A 9,358-nucleotide genomic window follows, 5' to 3' on the forward strand; every position below is an offset into this window, starting at 1 on the left:
ATAATCTTCGAACATTCGAACCTTTTATAATTTATAATGATGTATAATATAAATACTGTAATCTTCACTATAGTGAAGTTGCCTATGCAAGTTAGTATAGGGAAGAGTTCGATCTTTATTATAATTTTATTAATATTTGTAAAATAACATGAACAGAATACTTCAGCTTTTTCTTTAGTGGTATTAGCGGTCTCCTTCCTCTCATTCTCAATGGTATTCATATATCACTGTCTTTAATTTCTTTGGTGGTAATATTAGTGATCTCCTTCCTCTTATTCTCAATGGTATTCATCATATCATTGTCTTTAATTTCCGTGGTGGTATTAGCGATTTCCTTCCTCTGATTCTCAAAGTTATTCATTATATCACTGTCTTTAATTTCCGTGGTGGCATTAGTGATCTCCTTCCTCTTATACATAATTAGGCAGAATGTTGTAGTAGCTGCCACTTTTCTTGATTTTCAAGCCAATATATTTCCCTTGCTGTTCAAGCCAAGGGACAGAAAATTCCTATACAGGAGTTTCGGAAAAAGCGGTTCTAATGGTGTACTTTTTGTTGTGATCTGACTCCTTTTTTAGGAACTATGGGTTTTTATATTTCTTAACATTGGACGTAATCGTCTCTTACAAGGTTGCTTATCATATAAACTATAGCCTACAGTTCGTTACCTCGAACTATTTGAAATACCACAAACTGTTTGATTTATGTATCATATTGTTAATTTTACAACTTCAATTAATGACGTTATAGTCCAAGCGGCTAGTATGTTTGGCCGTCAACCGAAAGGTTGGTGTTTCAAATCCAGCCGGTGTCTTTTCCTTTTAATTTGTAGTTCAGCTATCAATAAAACCCTATCATTACTATATCATTAACTATAATTAAGTTGAGTATCTAATCTATTATAGGCAAGAGTTCATTCTTTATTATAAACATTGTGCCCACATCGTTCTTTACTCAGGCAGTGCTAGCGCGCTGTCTCTGATAATAAACTGATTACACACAGGAAAAAGCCTACCGCTTTTTCTTCTTTGAAATAGTAAGAGACGAGTCTTAAGCAATCAAGTAGCTAGCTAATTCCAATGTATGCAATTGTTTGATATTCCAATGATCGTCTTTTATTGTAGTAATAACTAGGTTTCAGCCATCTCTACAGCCATGATACTGATGGAAATTATATAATCCCTATTTATGTTTTAGTTAACATGGGCAAGGTGTCGTTCTTTATTGTAAAATTTATTGTAAAAATTTTCTTCCAGGAGACAAAAAGCAAAACTAATTTTAGAATTTTCATGTATTTTTGTTGTTTAAATTAAAAAATTACTATTACTGATTAGGCATCATAAATATTTTTGCAGTTTACATAATAATTTTAGCGATTAAGCCAAAAAAGAAAATTTTGGTTCCAGGAGTTTCGGTTACTATTGAGACAAATAGCTATTATTACTATAGAGTTCATTACCATGAACTGTTTTATTGCTTCAAAATTCAAATATCTTTGAAAAGACTGCAGTATGAAAATACATCAAAAATGCAATTTTTTTGACAAAATTGTTTCTACTTTAAAAAGTATTTTATTTTTAATTACAAAAGTGACAAGATGTTGCAATTGCCTTGAAAATGAGCTATTATACAACTCTCTATGTTTTTCCAGTGCCCAGCTAGCTGAGCAGAAAAAAAAAGCGGAAAGAAAAAAATATCCCGTTTGTGGAGAATAACGTGGTAAAAGTCTATTTTCTTGATATTCAAGCAAATATATTTTCTTTTTTATTCAAGCCAAAGGGCGGTAAGTTTCCTTTATAAAGGATTCGGACAAGGCGGTTCTAATGGTGTACTGTTTGTTTTGATCTGACTCTTTTCTTAGGAGTTGGGGGGTTTTATATTTCTTAACATTGGAGGTGATCGTCTCTTACTAGGTTGCTAGCTACCGCTGCAACTCGGATTTCTCTTTTCAAGATACTATCTCTGCTGTTTGTGTAGTACTGTTTTTTCAACTTGCGTATAGCTTGCTTCGATCTAACCATTATTCTAATCAAGAATGAGAGAATTTACATCTTTGTCGTTCTTAAGTAGTAATTATGACGTCACGGCGTAATGATTTTATTGACGTCATGGCGCAATGATATTATTTCATGACGTCATCAGAAACAACAATATAATTTCGGGTTTTTCTATTCACGTCATAGCTCTAATATAAAGCTATGACGACATTCATTATTTATCTAGTAGGGTTTCAGACAAGGTAGTTCTAATGATGTACTTTTGTTTTGATCTTACTCTATTTTTAGGAGTTTTTATATTTCTTAGCATGGGACTGATCGTCTCTTACTAGGTTGCTAGCTACTGCTGCAACCCAAATTATAAGAGGCAGCCTGGCCGAGTGGTCCAAGACACTGGTGTTAGCCACCAGTCTCTTCGGAGGCGTGGGTTCAAATCTTACCGCTGGTATACGATTATGTTTGAAAGACTGCAGTGTGAAAAGACATCAAAAATGCAGTTTTTGGTGGAAACATTTATTCTCTTTTAGAAATAATTTATTTTAGTTACTATAGATTTTTAACCCAATTAATTTCCTTTAAAATGAGCTATTGAACAACCCTCTACGATGTTCCAGTGCCAAGCTATCTGTGGAAAAGAAAAAGAAAAGAGAAAAAAATATCCCGTTTGGGGAGAATAACGTGGTTAAAGTCAATTTTCTTGATTTTGAAGCCAATATATTTCCCTTGCTGTTCAAGCCAAGGGACAGAAAGTTTCCGATACAGGGGTTTCGGAGAAGGCGGTTCTAATGGTGTACCTTTTGTTTTGATCTGACTCCTTTGTTAGGAACTCTGGGTTTTTATATTTCTTAACATTGGACGTGATCGTCTCTTACTAGGTTGCTAGCTACCGCTGCAACCCGGATTGCACGAACTGTTTGATTGCTTCAAAAACAAAAATCAAATGTCTTTGAAAAGACAGCAGTATGGAAAGACATCAAAAATACAGTCTTTAATGAAAAAATTTATCCTGTTTTAGTTTGTTTTAGTTACAAAAGATTTTTAACCCAATTAATTTCCTTTAAAATGAGCCATTGAACAACTTTCTACGATGTTCCAGTGCAAAGCTATCTCTGGATAACAAGAAAGAAAAAAATATCCCGTTTAGGCAGAATGTTGTAGTAGCTGCCACTTTTCTTGATTTTCAAGCCAATATATTTCCCTTGCTGTTCAAGCCAAATGACAGAAAGTTTCCTATACAGGGGTAACGAACCAGGCGGCTCTAATTGTGTACTTTTTGTTTTGATCTGACTCCTTTTTTTAGGAACTATGGGTTTTTACATTTCTTAACATTGGACGTGATCGTCTCTTACTAGGTTGCTAGCTACCGCTGCAACCAGGAAAACTAGCTTCTGCTGCAACTCGGTTGCCTATGCAAGTTAGTATAGGCAAGAGCTCGTTCTTTATTGTAAAAAATATAAAAAATTAAGTTTTTCGTAAAAAATAATTAATAAAAAAAATTAAGTGCAAAAAGCGCTAGATCTAGAGATTTCCTTTAAAATGAGCCATTGAACAACTCTGTACGATGTTCCAGTGCCAAGCTATCTGTGGAAAAGAAGAAAGAAAAAAATATCCCATTTAGGCAGAATGTTGTAGTAGCTGCCATTTTTCTTGATTTTCACGCCAATATATTTCCCTTGCTGTTCAAGCCAAGGGACAGAAAGTTTCCTATACAGGGGTTTTGGACAAGGCGGTTCAAATGGTGTACTTTTTGTTTTGATCTGACTCCTTTGTTAGGAACTATGGGTTTTTATATTTCTTAACATTGGACGTGATCGTCTCTTACTAGGTTGCTAGCTACCGCTGCAACCCGGATAATTTATTTTAGTTACTATAGATTTGTAACGCAATTAATTTCCTTTAAAATGAGCTTTTGAACAACCCTCTACAATGTTCCAGTGCCAAGCTATCTGTGGAAAAGAAAGAACAAAGAAAAACAATATCCCGTTTAGGCAGAATGTTGTAGTAGCTGCCACTTTTCTTGATTTTCAAGCCAATATATGTCCCTTGCTGTTCAAGCCAAGGGACAGAAAGTTTCTTATACAGGGGTTTCGGACAACGCGGTTCCAATGGTGTACTTTTTGTTTTGATCTGACTCCTTTGTTAGGAACTATGGGTTTTTGTATTTCTTAACATTGAACGTGATCGTCTCTTACTAGGTTGCTAGCTACCACTGCACCCTGGATTTTCAAAATTAAATTAGTTACTATTACCTAGAGTTAGTTCTTAAAGATATATCGTAAGAATTTTTTTTATAAGAAATGAGCGATTACACAGCTCTTTATTATGACCAAGAACCGTTTGATTTATTTCTTAAGTTACTATGGGTTACAGTTCGTTCCTTATTGTAAAACTGTATCTACTAGCAAACAAGTCAAATACATGCGATGGTTTGATCTTCTAATGATCGTCTTTTAATATAATCCTTTGGACTTGAGCCCATTCTTTACTAAACATCTTTATATAAAATATTTAAGTTACTATTGGCTAGAGTCTGTTCTTTATTATAAATCTTTCAAATTGATTATAAACAGGAAAAAGCCTACGGCTTTTTCTTATTTGAAATAGTAAGAGACTAGCCTTAAGCAATCAAATAGCTAACTAAATCAAATGTATGTAATGGGTTTTTATTCCAATGGTCGTCTTTTAATGGAAAATTTTAATATATTGGCCTTAAATATAACTGTACTAGCCTACACTATAGTTAATTTAGTATAGGAAAGAGGTCGTTCTTTATTATAATCTACTTTAAAAAGTATTTTATTTTTAATTACAAAAGGCACTAGATTTTGCAATTTCCTTTAAAATGAGCTATTATACAGCTCTCTATGATTTTCCAGTGCCCAGCTAGCTGAGAAGGAAAATCAAGCGGAAAGAAAAAAATATCCCGTTTGTGGAAAATAACGTGGTAAAAGTCAATTTTCTTGATTTTCAAGCCAATATATTTTCTTTGTTATTCAAGCCAAAGGGCGGTAAGTTTCCTTTATAGAGGTTTCGGACAAGGCGGTTCTAATGGTGTACTTTTTGTTTTGATCTGACTCTTTTTTTAGGAGTTGGGGGGTTTTATATTTCTTAACATTGGAGGTGATCGTCTCTTACTAGGTTGCTAGCTACCGCTGCAACCCGGATTCCAATGATCGTAGTTTAATATACTAACTAAGTCCAATGTATGCAATGGTTTTTTATTCCAATCATCATTTTTTAATGTTATGTTGCTTCAGTTACTATTAGATAGACTTTGGTCCTTATTGTAATCTCTTACTAGGTTGCTAGCTACCGCTGCAACCCGGATGCAACCCAGATTATGGCATCATTGATCAATATTTAACATGAAATGTTCTTTACTGTAATGGTTTTTTCTTTACTAGGTTTCAGCCATTTTTACAGCCATGATACTGATAGAAATTACATAATCCCTATTTATGTTTCGGTTAACATGGGCTAGGTGTCGTTCTTTATTGTAAATAAGTGCAAAAAAATTAAGTGCAAAAAGTGCCAGATCTAGAGATTTCCTTTAAAATGAGCTATTGAAAAACTATCTACGATGTTCCAGTGCGAAGCTATCTCTGGATACAAAGAAAAAAAATATCCCGTTTAGGCAGAATGTTGCAGTAGCTGCCACTTTTCTTGATTTTCAAGCCAATATATTTCCCTTGCTGTTCAAGCCAAGGGACAGAAAGTTTAGTATACAGGGGTTTCGAACAAGGTGGTTCTAATGGTGTACTTTTGTTTTGATCTGACTCCTTTCTTAGGAACTATGGGTTTTTATATTTCTTAACATTGGACTTGATCGTCTTTTACTAGGTTGCTAGCTACCGCTGCAACCCGGATAATATATCCTATATGGTCTAGATGTTGGGATAGCTTTCACCCAGTATTCTTGAGTTCAATTTCTGTGTGGGAAATTTTTACTTATGATAATTTCTTAAGGAACATAATTAAAATTTCTTAATTTAATAAAAATAATTTGTTTTAACTACAAAATGTTTTTAACCCTATTAATTTCCTTTAAAATGAGTCATTGAACAACTCTCTACGATGTTCCAGTACCATGCAATCTGTTAAATTAATAACCTATACTATAATTAAGTGGCGTATAAAATTTAGTATAGGCAAAAGGTCATTCTTTATTATAGGACCGGCAACTGTGGAACAGTTTACAGATGTAATGGGAAATCTTATACATCACTGTGAATATATAGAGGCATAATTTTCCTTTACTTAGTTTCAGCTTAAATTCGATGATCGAGCCTTTATGTAATACTAACTACACCAACGACTATGACGTCATTGATCAATATTGTTTTCAAAAAAATTAAGTTTTTCGTAAAAAAAAATTAATTAAAAAAAAAATTAAGTACAAATAGCACTAGATCCAGAAATTTCCTTTAAAATGAGCCATTGAACAACTCTCTACGATGTTCCAGTGCCAAGCTATCTCTGGAAACAAAAGAAAGAAAAAAAATATCCCGTTTGTGGAGAATAACGTGGTTGAAGTCAATTTTCTTGATTTTCAAGCCAATATATTTTCTTTGTTATTCAAGCCAAAGGGCGGTAAGTTTCCTTTATAGAGGTTTCGGATAAGGCGGTTCTAATGGTGTACTTTTTGTTCTGATCTGACTCCTTTTTTAGGAGTTATGGGTTTTATATTTCTTAACATTGGACGTGATCGTCTGTTACTAGGTTGCTAGCTACCACTGCAACTCGGATCATTACAGGAAAATCATAACAAGAAAAAGGCTACGGCTTTCAAGCCAAGGGACTGAAAGTTTCCTATACAGGGGTTTCGGACAAGGCGGTTCTAATGGTGTACTTTTTGTTTTGATCTGACTCCTTTTTTTAGGAACTATGAGTTTTTATATTTCGTAACATTGGACGTGATCGTCTCTTACTAGATTGCTAGGTACCGCTGTATTCCAGACTGGGTTGCTAGCTACCGCTGCAACCCGGATAATTGACAAACACCATTTATGATGAGCTATATTCGTTCTTTATGTAACTACACCTGGAACCACCATAAATCAGTTGGTATGGGAGAGAGATCGTTCCTTAATGTAACTAAGCATATTTATTGGGTCTTCATTAATAAAAAAAATTCTTCTTTGAAATAGTAAGAGACGAACCTCAAACGATCAAGTAGCTAACTAAGTCCAATGAATGCAATAACTTTTTATTCCAATGATCGTCTTTTAATGTAACATATCAGCTACTATGGGAGAGAAATCGTTCTTTACTGTAATTTGTTTTGATCTGACTGTATTTTTAGGAGTTTTGGGTTTTTATATTTCTTAGCATTGGACTGATCGTCTCTTGCTAGGTTGCTAGCTACTGCTGCAACCCAAATTATAAGAAGCAGCCTGGCCAAGTGGTCTAAGGCACTGGTGTTAGCCACCAGTCTCTTCGGAGGCGTGGGTTCAAATCTTACCGCTGGTATACGATTATGTTTGAAAGACTGCAGTGTGAAAAGACATCAAAAATGCAGTTTTTGGTGGAAAAATTTATTCTCTTTTAGAAATAATTTATTTTAGTTACAAAAGGTTTTTAACCCAATTAATTTCCTTTAAAATGAGCTATTGAACAACCCTCTACGATGTTCCAGTGCCAAGCTATCTCTGGATACAAAAGAAAAAAAAAAGATAAAAATATCCCGTTTAGGCCGAATGTTGTAGTAGCTGCCACTTTTCTTGATTTTCAAGCCAATATATTTCCCTTGCTGTTCAAGCTAAGGGACAGAAAGTTTACTATACAGGGGTTTCGGACAAGGCGGTTCCAATGGTGTACTTTTGAATTTGATCTGACTCCTTTTTTAGGAACTATGGGTTTTTATATTTCTTAACATTGGACGTGATCGTCTCTTACTAGGTTGCTAGCTACCGCTGCAACCCGGATAGTTAAAATAATCATCTATATAATGATTCCTTTTATTACTTCATATACTATGGGCTACAGTTCGTTTTTAATGTAATGAAATTAAATTATTTTAGTTACAAAAGATTTTTAACCCCATTAATTTCCTTCAAAATGGGCCATTGAACACCCTCTCTACGATGTTCCAGTGCCAAGCTATCTGTGGAATTACTAGCCTATATTATTATTAAGTGGCGTAAAAAATTTAGTATAGGCAAGAGGTCGTTCTTTATTATATTTCATTTAAACTAATGCAGTTTCTAAAGTTTTTTTTTTTAACTGAAAGTAAGGAATGACATTAAAACTTAAAACGAATATTTTCATTCTAACTTAACTTGTAGGAAATAATCGAGTCAAACTCAAAACGAGCAGAAATTAACATAAGTTGGGATGCAAAAATCCCCTATGTCTTCCCAATTTAATTTTCTTTCATATGAATACTTTTCATTTTAAACTTAAAATACGCTAAATTCTTGATTTTCATTCTAACTTAACTTGTAGGAAATCATCGAGTCAAAACCCAAAACGACCAGAAATTAACATAAGTATGGTGCAAAAATCTCCTTTTCAATTGCAAATTTTCTTTAAAAATTTGGAAAAAACCTATGTACGGATGATTTCCCGTGAAACTATTGTAGTTTAGGTTCTCGTGAAACTATTGCAGTTTCTATAAAAATGACTGAATTACAAAATCAAAATTAAATTGCATTTACTACTTTTCATTTCAACTAATGCAGTTTCTAAAGTTTTTTTTTAACTGAAAGTAAGTAGTGACATTAAAACTTAAAAAGAATATTTTCATACTAACTTAACTTTTAAGAAACAATTGATTCAAACTCAAAACGAGCAGAAAGTAACATAAGTTGCGATGCAAAAAATCCCCTATGTCTGCCCAAGTTATTTTTCTTTCATATGAATACTTTCCATTTTAAACTTCAAATATGCCAAATTATTGATTTTCATTCTAATTTAACTTTTGAGAAATGATCGAGTCAAAACTGAAAACGAGTAGAAATTAACATGTAGGGTGCAAATATACCCTTTTCATTTGCAAATTTTCTTTAAAAATTTGGAAAAAACCTATGTACGGATGATTTCCCGTGAAACTATTGTAGTTTAGGTTCTCGTGAAACTATTGCAGTTTCTATAAAAATGACTGAATTACAAAATCAAAATTAAATTGCATTTACTACTTTTCATTTAAACTAATGTAGTTTATAAAGTTTTTTTCTTTTTTTTTTAACTGAAAGTACGGAGTGACATTAAAAATTAAAACGAATATTTTAATTATAACTTAACTTTTAAGAAATAATCGAGTCAAACTCAAAACGAGCAGAAATTAACATAAGTTGGGTGCAAAAATCCCCTATGTCTGCCAAATTTAATTTTCTTTCATATGAATACCTTTCATTTTAAAC

This window comes from Artemia sp. Qi Xiang Cuo, chromosome 18 (genome assembly GCF_049724085.1).
Source record: "Artemia sp. Qi Xiang Cuo chromosome 18, ASM4972408v1, whole genome shotgun sequence".
NCBI lineage: Eukaryota > Metazoa > Arthropoda > Branchiopoda > Anostraca > Artemiidae > Artemia > Artemia sp. Qi Xiang Cuo.